Source organism: Rattus rattus, chromosome X, assembly GCF_011064425.1.
Source record: "Rattus rattus isolate New Zealand chromosome X, Rrattus_CSIRO_v1, whole genome shotgun sequence".
Lineage (NCBI taxonomy): Eukaryota > Metazoa > Chordata > Mammalia > Rodentia > Muridae > Rattus > Rattus rattus.
The window spans coordinates 90,298,532-90,313,005 of record NC_046172.1 but is presented as its reverse complement, the minus strand read 5'-3'; the positions used below and the strand labels follow the sequence as shown (position 1 = coordinate 90,313,005).

Below are 14,474 nucleotides of genomic sequence, written 5' to 3'. Positions count from 1 at the left end.
AAATTTTTCCAGTGCCCATGTGTTCCAAATGCTTCCCTAGTTTTTCTTCTATTAGTTTGAGTGTATCTGGTTTGATGTGGAGGTCCTTTATCACTTGGACTTAAGCTTTGTACAGGGTGATAAGCATGGATCGATCTGCATTCTTCTACATGTTGACCTCCAGTTGAACCAGCACCATTTGCTGAAAATGCTATCTTTTTCCATTGGATGGTTTTGGCTCCTTTGTCAAAATCAAGTGCCCATAGGTGTGTGGGTTCATTTCTGGGTCTTCAATTCTGTTCCATTGGTCTATCTGTCTGGCTCTGTACCAATAGCATGCAGTTTTTATCACTATTGCTCTGTAATACTGCTTGAGTTCTGGGATAGTGATTCCCCCTGAAGTCCTTTTATTGTTGAGGATAGTTTTAGCTATCCTGGGTTTTTTGTTATTCCAGATGAATTTGCAAATTGTTCTGTCTAACTCTTTGAAGAATTGGAGTGGTATTTTGATGGGGATTGCATTGAATCTGTAGATCGCTTTTGGTAGAATGGCCTTTATTACTATATTAATCCTGCCAATCCATGAGCATGGGAGATCTTTCCATCTTCTGAGATCTTCTTCAATTTCTTTCTTCAGAGTCTTGAAGTTCTTATTGTACAGATCTTTCCCTTGCTTGGTTAAAGTCACACCGAGGTACTTTATATTATTTGGGTCTATTATGAAGGGTGTCATTTCCCTAATTTCTTTCTCGGCTTGTTTCTCTTTTGTGTAGAGGAAGGCTACTGATTTATTTGAGTTAATTTTATACCCAGCAACTTTGCTGAAGTTGTTTATCAGCTTTAGTAGTTCTCTGGTGGAACTTTTGGGATCACTTAACTATACTATCATATCATCTGCAAATAGTGATATTTTGACTTCTGCTGTTCCAATCTGTATCCCTTTGATCTCCTTTTGTTGTCTGGTTGCTCTGGCTAGAACTTCAAGAACTATATTGAATAAGTAGGGAGAGAGTGGGCAGCCTTGTCTAGTCCCTGATTTTAGTGGGATTGCTTCAAGTTTCTCTCCATTTAGTTTAATGTTAGCAACTGGTTTGCTGTATATGGCTTTTACTATGTTTAGGTATGGGCCTTGAATTCCTATTCTTTCCAGGACTTTTATCATGAAGGGGTGTTGAATTTTGTCAAATGCTTTCTCAGCATCTAATGAAATGATCATGTGGTTTTGTTCTTTCAGTTTGTTTATATAATGGATCACGTTGATGGTTTTCCATATATTAAACCATCCCTGCATGCCTGGGATGAAGCCTACTTTATCATGGTGGATGATTGTTTTGACGTGCTCTTGGATTCGGTTTGCCAGAATTTTATTGCGTATTTTTGCGTCGATATTCATAAGGGAAATTGGTCTGAAGTTCTCTTTCTTTGTCGGGTCTTTGTCTGGTTTAGGTATAAGAGTAATTGTGGCTTCATAGCAGTAATTCGGTAGTGCTCCATCTGTTTCAATTTTGTGGAATAGTTTGGATACTCTTGGTACGAGGTCTTCTATGACGGTCTGATAGAATTCTGCACTAAACCCGTCTGGACCTGGGTTCTTTTTGGTTGGGAGACCTTTAATGACTTCTTCTATTTCCTTAGGAGTTATGGGGTTGTTTAACTGGTTTATCTGTTCCTGATTTAACTTCTGTACCTGGTATCTGTCTAGGATATTGTCCATTTCCTGCAGATTTTCAAGTTTTGTTGAATATAGGCTTTTTTATAGTAAGATCTGATGATTTTTTGAATTTCCTCTGAATCTGTAGTTATGTCTCCCTTTTCATTTCTGATTTTGTTAATTTGGACACACTCTCTGTGTCCTCTCGTTAATCTGGCTAAGGGTTTATCTATCTTGTTGATTTTCTCAAAGAACCAACTTTTGGTTCTGTTGATTCTTTCTATGGTCCTTTTTGTTTCTACTTGGTTGATTTCAGCTCTGAGTTTGATTATTTCCTGCCTTCTACTCCTCCTGGGTATATTTGCTTCTTTTTGTTCTAGAGCTTTTAGGTGTGCTGTCAAGCTGCTGACATATGCTCTTTCCTGTTTCTTTCTGCAGGCACTCAGCGCTATGAGTTTTCCCCTTAGCACAGCTTTCATTGTGTCCCATAAGTTTGGGTATGTTGTACCTTCATTTTCATTAAATTCTAAAAAGTTTTTAATTTCTTTATTTCTTACTTGACCAGGTCATCATTGAGTAGAGCATTGTTCAATTTCCACGTATATGTGGGCATTCTTCCCTTATTGTTATTGAAGACCAGTTTTAGGCCGTGGTGGTCTGATAGCACGTATGGGATTATTTCTATCTTTCTGTACCTGTTGAGGCCCATTTTTTGACCAATTATATGGTCAATTTTGGAGAAAGTACCATGAGGAGCTGAGAAGAAGGTATATCCTTTTGCTTTAGGATAGAAAGTTCTGTAAATATCTGTTAAGTCCATTTGGCTCATGACTTCTCTTTGTCTACGTCTCTGTTTGATTTCGGATTCCATGATCTGTCCATTGATGAGAGTTGGGTGTTGTAGTCTCCTACTATTATTGTGTGAGGTGTAATGTGTTTTGAGCTTTAGTAAGGTTTCTTTTTACATTATGTAGGTGCCCTTGTATTTGGGGCATAGATATTTAGGATTGAGAGTTCATCTTGGTGGATTTTTCCTTTGATGAATATGAAGTGTCCTTCCTTATCTTTTTTGATGACTTTTAGTTGAAAATTGATTTTATCTGATATTAGAATGGCTACTCCAGCTTGCTTCTTCTGACCATTTGCTTGGAAAGTTGTTTTCCAGCCTTTCACTCTGAGGTAGTGTCTGTCTTTGTCTCTGAGGTGTGTTTCCTGTAGGCAGCAGAATGCAGGGTCCTCGTTGCGTATCCAGTTTGTTAATCTATGTCTTTTTATTGGGGAGTTGAGGCCATTGATGTTGAGAGATATTAAGGAATAGTGATTATTGCTTCCGGTTGTATTCATATTTGGATGTGAGGTTATGTTTGTGTGCTTTTCTTCTCTTTGTTTTGTTGCCAAGACGATTAGTTTCTTGCTTCTTCTAGGGTATAGCTTGCCTCCTTATGTTGGGCTTTACCATTTATTATCCTTTGTAGTGCTGGATTTGTAGAAAGATATTGTGTAAATTTGGTTTTGTCATGGAATATCTTGGTTTCTTCATCTATGTTGATTGAGTTTTGCAGGATACAGTAACCTGGGCTGGCATTTGTGTTCTCTAGGGTCTGTATGACATCAGTCCAGGATCTTCTGGCCTTCATAGTTTCTGGCGAAAAGTCTGGTGTGATTCTGATAGGTCTGCCTTTATATGTTACTTGACCTTTTTCCCTTACTGCTTTTAATATTCTTTCTTTATTTTGTGCGTTTGGTGTTTTTGACTATTATGTGACTGGAGGTGTTTCTTTTCTGGTCCAATCTATTTGGAGTTCTGTAGGCTTCTTGTATGCCTATGGGTATCTCTTTTTTTAGGTTAGGGAAGTTTTCTTCTATGATTTTATTGAAGATATTTACTGGTCCTTTGAGCTGGAGTCTTCACTCTCTTCTATACCTATTATCCTTAGGTTTGATCTTCTCATTGAGTCCTGGATTTCCTGTATGTTTTGGACCAGTAGCTTTTCCGCTTTACATTATCTTTGACAGTTAGTCAATGATTTCTATGGAATCTTCTGCTCCTGAGATTCTCTCTTCCATCTCTTGTATTCTGTTGGTGAAGCTTGTATCTACAGCTCCTTGTCTCTTCTTTTGGTTTTTCTATATCCAGGGTTGTTTCCATGTGTTCTTTCTTGATTGCTTCTATTTCCATTTTTAATTCCTTCAACTGTTTGATTGTGTTTTCCTGGAATTCTTTCAGGGATTTTTGTGACTCCTCTCTATGGGCTTCTACTTGTTTATTTATGTTTTCCTGGAATTCTTTTAGGGATTTTTGTGACTCCTCTCTATGGGCTTCTACTTGTTTATTTATATTTTCCTGGAATTCTTTTAGGAATTTTTGTGATTCCTCTCTGTAGGCTTCTACTTGTTTATTTATGTTTTCCTGTGTTTCTCTAAGGGAGTTCTTCATGTCTTTCTTGAAGTCCTTCAACATCATGATCAAATATGATTTTGAAACTAGATCGTGCTTTTCTGGTGTGTTTGGATATTCCGTGTTTGCTTTGGTGGGAGAATTGGGCTCCGATGATGCCATGTAGTCTTGGTTTCTGTTGCTTGGGTTCCTGCGCTTGCCTCTCGCCATCAGATTATCTCTAGTGTTACTTTGTTCTGCTATTTCTGACAGTGGCTAGATTGTCTTATAAGCCTGTGTTTCAAGTGCTGTAGACCTGTTTTTCCTGTTTTCTTTCAGCCAGTTATGGGGACAGGTGTTCTGCTTTTGGGCGTGTAGTTTTCCTCTCTACAGGTCTTCAGCTGTTCCTGTGGGCCTGTGTCTTGAGTTCACCAGGCAGGTCGTTTTGCAGAAAAGTTTGGTCTTACCTGTGGTCCCCAGGCTCAAGTTTGCTCTGGGGTGTTGCCCCTGAGCTCTCCGGCCTCAGCAACCAGGAAGATCTGCACTGCCCTTTCCGGGAGGTTCCGTGCACCAGGATTCCAGATAGCTTTTGGTGTTTTCCTCTGGGATCAGTACTGTGTGCAGCGTGCAGTCTCTTCTGGTTTCCCAGGCGTGTCCGCCTCTCTGAAGGTTTAGCTCTCCCTCCCACGGGATTTGGGTGCAGAGAACTGTTTATCCGGTCGGTCCCTTCAGGTGCGGTGTCTCAGACGCAGTGGACCTGCTGCTCCTGGGCCCTCCTCTCGGTACCCAGAGGCCAGTATACAGTTTCCTCCTGGGCCAGGGATGTGGGCAGGGGTGGGCAGCGTTGGTGGTCTCCTCCGCTCTGCTGCCTCAGGAGTGCCCGCCCGACCAGGTGGCGAGAACTCCCCTCCAGGGGGCCTGGGAGCAGAGAGCTCCTGAGGGCAGGGATCCGCCGGCCCGGGACTCTGGCCAAACACCAGAAGTGTCTGGACCCAGAGGAACTCCGCCTCTGTTTGACCTGAGTTCACCAGGCAAGTCGTTTGTTGCAGAAAAGTTGGTCTTACCTGTGGTCCCGAGGCTCAAGTTTCCAAATGGTTAAGTTTCTAATTACCAGGAACTTGGATAACTGTGGTATTATATTTTGTTAAGGTGCACTTATGAAAATATCAATACATTTTCAACTCTCCCACAAACATGAAAAAATAATTCATCTTCTAAAAGCTTCTCATGAGAATTAAAATATTTTATTCCATTTTTCTTAATGAGATTTTGTCATAGGCCTCATCCTATGTCAGTCATTATTAAATATTTTCAATAGACTAGTTCTTTTACTCAACACAATTTTTGTAACCTTGGGCATATAGGTATGTAAAATAGGCAAGCAAATTCAACATCTACTTAGAATATATAAAAATAAAGTTTATTTATTTATAGCCTTGAACTTATGACTGAAGCTCACCTCAAATTCATACAAATTCATCTCCATCTGCCTTCTAACTTCAGAGATCAAATGTATGAGGCACAACACCTGGCATGAAGTTTGTTTAAAACAATTCCAATTTCATATATATATAATTTTACTGTTTATTAGGATGAAAGAAAATTTGCTTTTGATGAGATGAATGATTATTTTTAGACATAGAATCTCATATTGACTGAATACTTGAATATGAATCTTCAACATTTTCAGATATGATTGGTATTCTGATTTTGCAATTATCAATTTTGATGAGGACACTTTACATAAATGTATAGTACAAAATGGCAGAAGTATGTTTAAGGCCAGTTAAAAATCTGTTAGAAATTTTGTCCTAATTTCATTCAACAAAAATTCATTCAACTTCTTTTCATGAAACTCAGTCAGCAACTCAAAGTGCAGTTTTGAAATCAAATTTTTAACATAATACAATCAAATCTATACCACTATGGTATTTGCATTATTTTCAACCACCAAACCATTGCATTTCCATAAGAAAGGAAAAGTTTAGAGCAAAAACATCACAATTCATAACATACTATGGCTAAAATCTTATCCTGGAGAATTCCTTGGCAGGAAAGAATCAACATTTGGGTACAAAATGAACATGCTGAGTGTTAGCAAACAATCTGAAGTAGAAACACAATACAACATGGGTGAGCACTTCCTTAAGAACAACAAATACAATATATATTTGATTTTGAATTATTACACTATAACTGATATACATTCAAAATCTTAAACTGTTGTTAACTTTTTCATGACCTCTGTTTTCAGTGGTGTGGCCCTATACAGTATTGTGATGCACAGTTTAATGAGCTGGACTGTAGGGAAGTAGGGAACATAGTATACTGGCTCATTTTCCTATACCATTGAGCCCTGGATATTTTCTGTTTATCTTATTCTTCTGTGTAAAGACTCTCTTTAAAAATATGGGCAATGTCCACAGCTCAACGGTATAAAAAAACAGGCCAATGTGTTTTACTCTATTCTAAGTGTCTTTGAACTAATGAACAGATAATGAAAATGGGGTAGACATAGAAATGGAATATTATTGTAAAGCCAAAATAAGTCATGAATGTTTCAGGTAAATGAATGAAACTAGAAAATACTATATTGAGTAAATAACACAGGCTCAGAAAGAAAAAGTTAGACTCCAGAGAACCAAATAATCCTATTAAAAATGTGGCACAGAGCTAAACAAAGAACTCTCAACTGAGGAATATCAAATGACTGAGAAGTACTAAAACAAATGTACAAAGTCCTTAGTGATCAGAGAAATGAAAACCAAAACAACCCTGTGATTTCACCTTACACCAGTCAGAATGGCTAAGATCAAAACCTCAGGTGACAACACATGTTGGTGAGGATGTGGAGGAAAAGGAACACTTGTCCGTTGCTGGTGGGATTGCAAACTGGTACAACCACTCTTGAAATCATTTTGGAAGTTTGTCAAAAAAATGGAAATAGACCTACCTAAAGACCCACAAATACCACTCTTGGGAATATACCCTAAGGTGCCCCACCATGCCACAGGGGCACAGGTTCCACTATGTTCTTAGTGGCCTTATAAGTGATAGCCAGAAGCTGGAAACAACCCAGATATCCCACAACAGAAGAATGGATACAAAAAATGTGGTTCATTTACACCATGGAATAGTGCTCAGCTATTGAGAATGAGGACACCCTGAGTTTTGCAGGAAAATGGGTAGAACTAGAAGATATCATCCTGAGTGAGGTAACTCAGACCCAAAAGGACATGCACAGTATGTTCTCACTAATAAGTGCATATTAGTAAAAAGAACACATAAAAAGCCCCAGAAGTACACAATACCCAATATACAGTCCACAGAACTCAAAAATTCAACAAGCTGAAGGGTCCAATTGAGGACACCTCAGTTCCCTTTGGGTTGGGGGAGAAGAGCAACCACAAGGGTAAGGGAGGAAGGGACATGGGAGGGAAAAGGAATGAGGGTGGGAGAGAAGGGAACATGATCAATTATTAGGTGGGGGAAAGGACTGAAGCCCTAAGATCCAGAAGAAAGAATGGAAACAGGCAAATGTGGAAGAAAGGAGGTAGGGAAGACCATCCAAAATGTATCAGGCACCTGGGAAATGAGAGACTCTCAGGACACAAAGAGATGTGTGTCAGGGGAAACCTTAGATGAAATGCCCTACAGTGAGGAAAGGGGACTTGTTGAGCCCACCACCTCCAAGAGAAACACAGGGCATCAAGTGAGGCATGGGGTTGTTATCCCACAGTCAAATATCTGACCCATAATTATTCTTTTCTGAAAGAAAACTCAAGGGACTGGAGGCCCCACATGGTCCCTAACCTGTCACTTGGAGCTGATACGTCGAAACACAAACATGTTGATTCCAAACCCAGAATTTTAATCAAAATCAAAATGGCTGCCTGCACAAAAAGTACAATTCACTGTCTTTTGGGCCCCATTCCCATGAGATGGCAAGCCACAGCAAAAGCTAGGATTTATATTAAGAAATCTCTGAGCCAATCACTATACTTTTTGGTCCCCTAAGCAGCTGTGGGGCTGATTTCCTGTATCCAAGTGACTTTTCATATGTGCTTGACCCTCAAGGTCAACCTAGGACATTTGGATCCTGCAGCCAGTGCCCTTTATTAGGTTCTCTCTCTCTCTCTCTCTCTCTCTCTCTCTCTCTCTCTCTCTCTCTCTCTCTCTCTCTCTCTCTCTCTCTCTCTGGAAACCAGCCTCCCCATGGCTGAGACCTGAATCATCAAACCCTCCTACCATGCAGCGTAGCTTCGAAGGGCAGTCTGAAAATACAAAACACTAGGGCCAGAAAGCCAGTTGTATGATGATTTATTGTTTCAAACTGTGCTGGTCCTATCCCAAGAAGTTTCTCTTTCTTCCCTGGCATTGGTGATGGTCATCCTCCAAATCCTCAAGGTACTTTGCCCACAGAACTACTGCATTCTCTTCATAGGAATTTTGTCCAAATTGGCAGACATGGACCACATCTTTCTGGCAGCCTTGGCCATCTCCACCACTGTCCAGTTTGGGTTCTCTTCCTTCAGATGGTCAAAGTGGCCCAGGGAGAAGAGCAGGAATGAGGATTGGGCTCCCGAGGTGCCATGTCATCCTTCCTTCTTCTCTTCCTTCTGGTTCCTGTGTAATTTCTCATTTCATCCTTGTACCAATCTTTGTGAAGCTTGGCTAGGGCTTCATACTTTGCCTTTTCATGCTTCAAGATGGATCTCCATTTTTGTTGGGAGCGATGCCCTTGAAGCCCTCTATTATTGAAGTTATTATTATGGTTAGCGTTAAGTATGACTGGGTTCATGGAAAATCCCCAGCCAGCTGCAGAAGACTAATACAAATGTGGTGGTCAAAATGAATAATCATATGATAAAGATACCCAATGTGATGACCTGTAACCTTTCTGAAAAACCAACATCCTGCTGACTAAAAGATATGACAAACCTGTGACCTTTCTGACATCCTGTCAACATCAGCCAATTCCCTGACCACACGAATATTGTGTCCTTGGCCTGCATAAATTTTTCTTACTTCCGCCCTCCCTCTGTTACCCATGTTATGGGATAAATTCAGCCTTGGGGAAAAATAAAATTGTCACCTTGATCAGACTCTTGTCTTGGCGTCCTTCTTCCTGTCTCCTGTCCTCCATTCTCTTCCAGGTACACCTCAACACCCTTTTCTTACACATTTTTCTGAAGACTTTCTAGAGAATTCTGCAAAGTCATGGTATGTGTTTGGCTGTTGCTCATTCATTTATCTTCTGAAATCCAGCATAAACTCAATGTAAGAAGAGACATTCACCTTGGGCCTTAGTTGGACTCCTTTTCCCATGTTTGTAGAAGAATGAATTCTGTTGCTGGATTCTGCTAATTTTGATAGCAGAGATTTCTCTCTCTTCACCCCAGGAGCAATCTAGAAAGTGCCCTACTTATGGTGAAATTTTTCCCTCTGTTTGCCTCAGCCAGGGGCCAACATTTTCAGTGCTGGTGGGCATTGTTAGGTCAAAAAGGCAAATTGTGATGTCATCCCTAGGCTGACCAATAGCGTAATTTTAAAGTCATTATAAGTAGGCCCTTGTATTTTAGTTTTAAAGATTTATTTCTTACATATAAGTACACTGTAGATGTCTTCAAACACACCAGTAGAGGGCATCAGATCTCATTACCGACAATTGTGAGCCATTTTATGGTGGCAGGGATTTAAAATCAGGACCTCTAGAAGAGTAGTCAGTGCTCTTGATCACTGAGCCAATACTCCAGCCCACAAGTAGGCCCACTTGGTGGTTGGTTTCTCCAGGGACTTTCTCTCTTGCCTCTAAGGAATGTGGAAGCCCTTGGTCCTGCCAAGGGCAGGGGAATGTCGGGATGTGGCAAGGGAGGTGGAGGGGAAACACCCATATGGGGAAGGGGGTGGGGATGCAGGCTTATGGACAGGAAACCGGGAAAGGGAGTACCATTTGAAATGTAAGTAAAGAAATATATCTAATAAATTTTTTTAAAAGATAAAAAAAAGACTTATCTGAACCTTATTAGAGTTGATACTGGCCCTGGGAATCAGTCCCTGTCTGGTCTCATTGGGAGAAGATGTGTCAAATCCAGTAGAGACTTGAAGCCACAGGGAAGGGGATGCCTGGGGCTATAGAACTCCTTTTCAGGTGAAGGGAATGGGGGGATGAAAGAACTCTGGGGGGACTGGGGTCAAAAAATGAACATATATTGATAAAAAAATCATGGCCTAATGCAGCTAGGTAATACATTATGTAATGCCTAGGCTGAATTATATATTTCATGTAGGTTTTTCTGTATGATCTCCCCTTTCCTGTATGTTTTTTTTATTAGAAAGATTTGTATGTTTGTTGGGTAGTTTTGAAGTACTAGAGAGGGAACTCCAGGCCCTCTACATGCCAGGCAAAACCCTACCACTGAGTTGTCTCTAACCACCATTGGAGTGGTACATAAGCAAATGGACTGAGCATGGAAATTTGGAAGGCAGAAGGAACTCTATAGGCAATTTTCAGCACTCCCATCCCCCACACACATAAACACACATAAACACACATAAACACACATAAACACACACACACACACACACACATACACACACACACACACACACACACACACACACACCTAGGCCCATATGTGCTGACTCTAATTGTGATCTGAGCCAATCAATCAAACCTTCCATGTAACCCAGAATTTCTGACCCATGATGTTTCCTTACTACAAATTAAAGGACATCTTCCCCTCTCAAACATAAAATTCAAACTTCAGCATGAGATATCAAGCAACTAACTTACTCTACAGAGATTGTACACGAGCTCCTATGATATGTGTTGTCAAATCCCAGGCACAAATACTCTCCTTTTTACAATGTGAAGGGATTGCCATCCCACAGTCAAAAACTTTGACTCAGCAGTTTCTGCCTGAACCTGGAGCTGAACAGCTCTCAGAGCTCTCTGTACCCAAATCCTGTGAGGGAGAGAGATGGACTCTCAGAAGTGTGGAAAATTCTGAAAGCTCAGGGGAGTCCACCACTTCTGCTCACTTTCTGGGCCCAAGAAAAACCTGCCTAGTACCCTCTGGATACAGGAACCTCGGTACAGTCAGGGACAGGAAGGCCGAGTCTGGAGCGCTGACACATCTGAGATCAGAGGTAAGACCATTTCTTCTGCTCCAAGTCCCCCTCCTGGTGGCTTCAGGTAAAACAAATTCAGGAGCAGCTCTCTGTCCCAAGATCTGGCTGAAAGGAAACAGGTCTACAGGAGTGCTGATACAAAACTTACAGGAGGGTGAAGCCACTGTGAAAGACAGCAAGACAAGCTAACGCCAGAGACAACCTGATGGCAAGAGGCAAGCATAGGAATCTTAACAACAGAAACCAAGACTAATGGGCAGCACCAGAGTCCAGTTCTCCCACCAAAGCAAATACTGGATATCCCAACTCACCAGACAGGCAAGATTTAGATATAAAATCACATTTTATGAAGGGAATGGAAGAGTTTATGAAAGACATAAATAATTCCCTAAAAGAAATACAGGACAAGTCAACAAGTAGAAGCCCTTAAAGAGGAAACACAATAATCCCTTAAATAATTAACAGAAAAGCACAACCAAACAGGTGAAGGAATTTAAGAAAACTATCCAGGATTTAAAAATGGAAATAGAAACAATAAAGAAAGCTCAAAGAGAGACAACCCTGGAGATGGAAAAATCTAGGAAAGGAATCAGGAGTCATAGATGCGAGCATCACCAACAGAATATAAGAGATAGAAGAGAGAATCTCGGGGGCAGAAGATACCATAGAAAATAGGGAAACAACCATCAAAGATAAGGTAAAATGGAAAAAGCTCCTAGCCCAAATCATCCAGGGCATCCAGGACACAATGAGAAGATCAAACCTAAGCATAATAGGTATAGAAGAGAGTGAAGACTCCCAGCTCAAAGGACCATTAAATATCTTCAACAAAATCATAGAAGAAAACTTTCCTAACCTAAAGAAAGAGATGTCCATAAACATAAAAGAAGCCTACAGAACTCCAAATAGACTGGACCAGAAAAGAAATGCCTCCCCTCACATAATAGTCAAAACACCAAATTCACAAAACAAAGAAAGAATATTAAAAGCAGTAAGGGAAAATGGTCAGGTAACATATAAAGGGAGACCTATAAGAAATACATGAGACTTCTCACCAGAAACTATGAAAGCCAGAAGATCCTTGGCAGACGTCATACAGACACTAAGATAACACAAATGCCAGTCTAGGCTACTATATTCAGCAAAACTCTCAATTAACATAAATGGAGAAACCAAGATATTTCATGACAAAACCAAATTTACAGTCTCTTTCTACAAATCGAGCACTACAACAAAAAATATATTGAAAAGTCCAATACAAGGAGGGAAACTGCACCCTTGAAAAAGCAAGAAAGTAATCTACTTGCTACGAAACCAAAAGAAGAGTGACACACAAACATAATTCCACCTCTAACAAGAAATGAATAGGAAGCAACAATAACTATTCCTTAATATCTCTTAATGTCAATGGACTCAATTCCCCAATCAAAAAAAACATAGGCTAACTGATTGGATATGTAAAGAGGACCCAACATTTTGCAAAATAAAGGAAACATACCTCAGAGACAGAAACAGAGACTACCTGAGAGTAAAATGCTGGAAAACAACTTTCCAAACAAATGGACTGAAGAAACAAGCTGGAGTTGCCATTATAATATAGAATGAATTTGACATTCAACCAAAAGTCATCAAAAAAGATATGGAACACTGCTTCATATTGATCAAAGGAGAAATCCACCAAGATGAACTCTCAATCCTAAATATTTATGCTCCAAATGCAAAGGTACCTACATACATAAAAGAAACCTTACTAAACCTCAAATAATACATTGCACCTCCTACAATAATATTAGGAGATTTCAACACCACACTCTCATCAATGGACAGATCATGGAAACAGAAATTAAACAGAGACATAGAGAAATTAACAGAAATTATGAAACAAATGGACTTAACAAATATTTATAGAACATCTCAGAATCTCAATGGTACTTTTTCCAAAATTGACCATATAATCTGTCACAAAACAGGCCTCACCAGATATAGGAAGATAGAAATAATCCCATGCATCTTATCACACCACCACGTGCTGTGGCTGGTCTTCAATAACAACAAAAACAACAGAAAGCCCATATATACATGGAAGTTGAACAACGCAGTACTTAATGATAACTTGGTCAAGGAAGAAATAAAGAAAGAAATCAAGGACTTCTTATAATTTAATGAAAATGAATGCACAACATACCCAAACTTTTGGGACACAATAAAAGCAGTGCTAAGAGAAAAACTCATAGCTCTGAGTGGCTGTAAAAAGAAACAAGAGAGAGCATACATTAGCAGTTTGACAGCACACCTAAAAGCTCTAGAACAAAAAAGAAACAAATATACCCAAGAGGAGTAAAAGGCAGGAAATAATCAAACTCAGGGCTGGAATCAACCAAATAGAAACAGAAAAGACTATACAAAGAATCTACAAAACCAGGAGCTCGTTCTTTGAAAATATCAACAAGATAGATAACCCTTAGCCAGACTAAACAGAGGGGACAGAGTGCATATCCAAATTAACAAAATCAAAAATGAAAGGTGACACATAACAACAGAATTTGAGAAAAGGAATTCAAAAAATTATCAGATCTACAAAGCCTACATTCAATAAAATGTGTTAAATTTGGAGGAAATGGACATTATCTGAACAAATAGCCAGTACCAAGTTAAATCGGAAGAGATAAACCGTAGACAACCCCATAACTCCTAAATAAATAGAAGCAGTTATTAAAAGTCTCCCAACAAAAAGAGCCAAGGACCAGATGGGTTTAGTGCATAATTATATCAGACCTTCATAGAAGACCCCATACAATACTGTCCAAACTATTCCACAAAACAGAAACAGACGGAGCACTACCAAGTTCCTTCTATGAAGCCACAATTGCACTTATATCAAAACCACACAAAGACCCAACAAAGAAAATGAACTTCAGACTAATTTCCCTTATGATTATCTATTCAAAAATATTCAATAAAATTTTTCACAAACCAAATCCAAGAACACATCAAAAATGATCATCCATCATGATCAAGTAGGCTTCATCCCAGCGATCCAAGGATGGTTGAATAGAAGGAAATCCATCAACGTAATATACTAAATAAACAAACTCAAAGGAAAAAAAAACCACATGATCATTTTATTAGATGCTGAGAAAGCATTTGGCAAAATTCAACACCTCTTCATGATAAAAGTCTGGGAAAGATCAGGAATTCAAGGTCCATACCTAAACATGGTAAAAGCAATGCACAGCAAACCAGTAGCCAACATTAAACTAAATGGAGAGAAACTTGAAGCAATCCCACTAAAATCAGGGACTAGACAAGGCTAACTACTATCTCCCTACTTAT

General features: G+C 39.6%; 1 pseudogene; it reads right to left on the bottom strand.

Annotated features, from left to right (window-relative positions):
• Positions 1–8,327: 8,327 nt before the first annotated feature.
• LOC116888241 lies at positions 8,328–9,335 on the bottom strand (annotated as a pseudogene).
• Between the last annotated feature and the right edge of the window lie 5,139 nt (positions 9,336–14,474).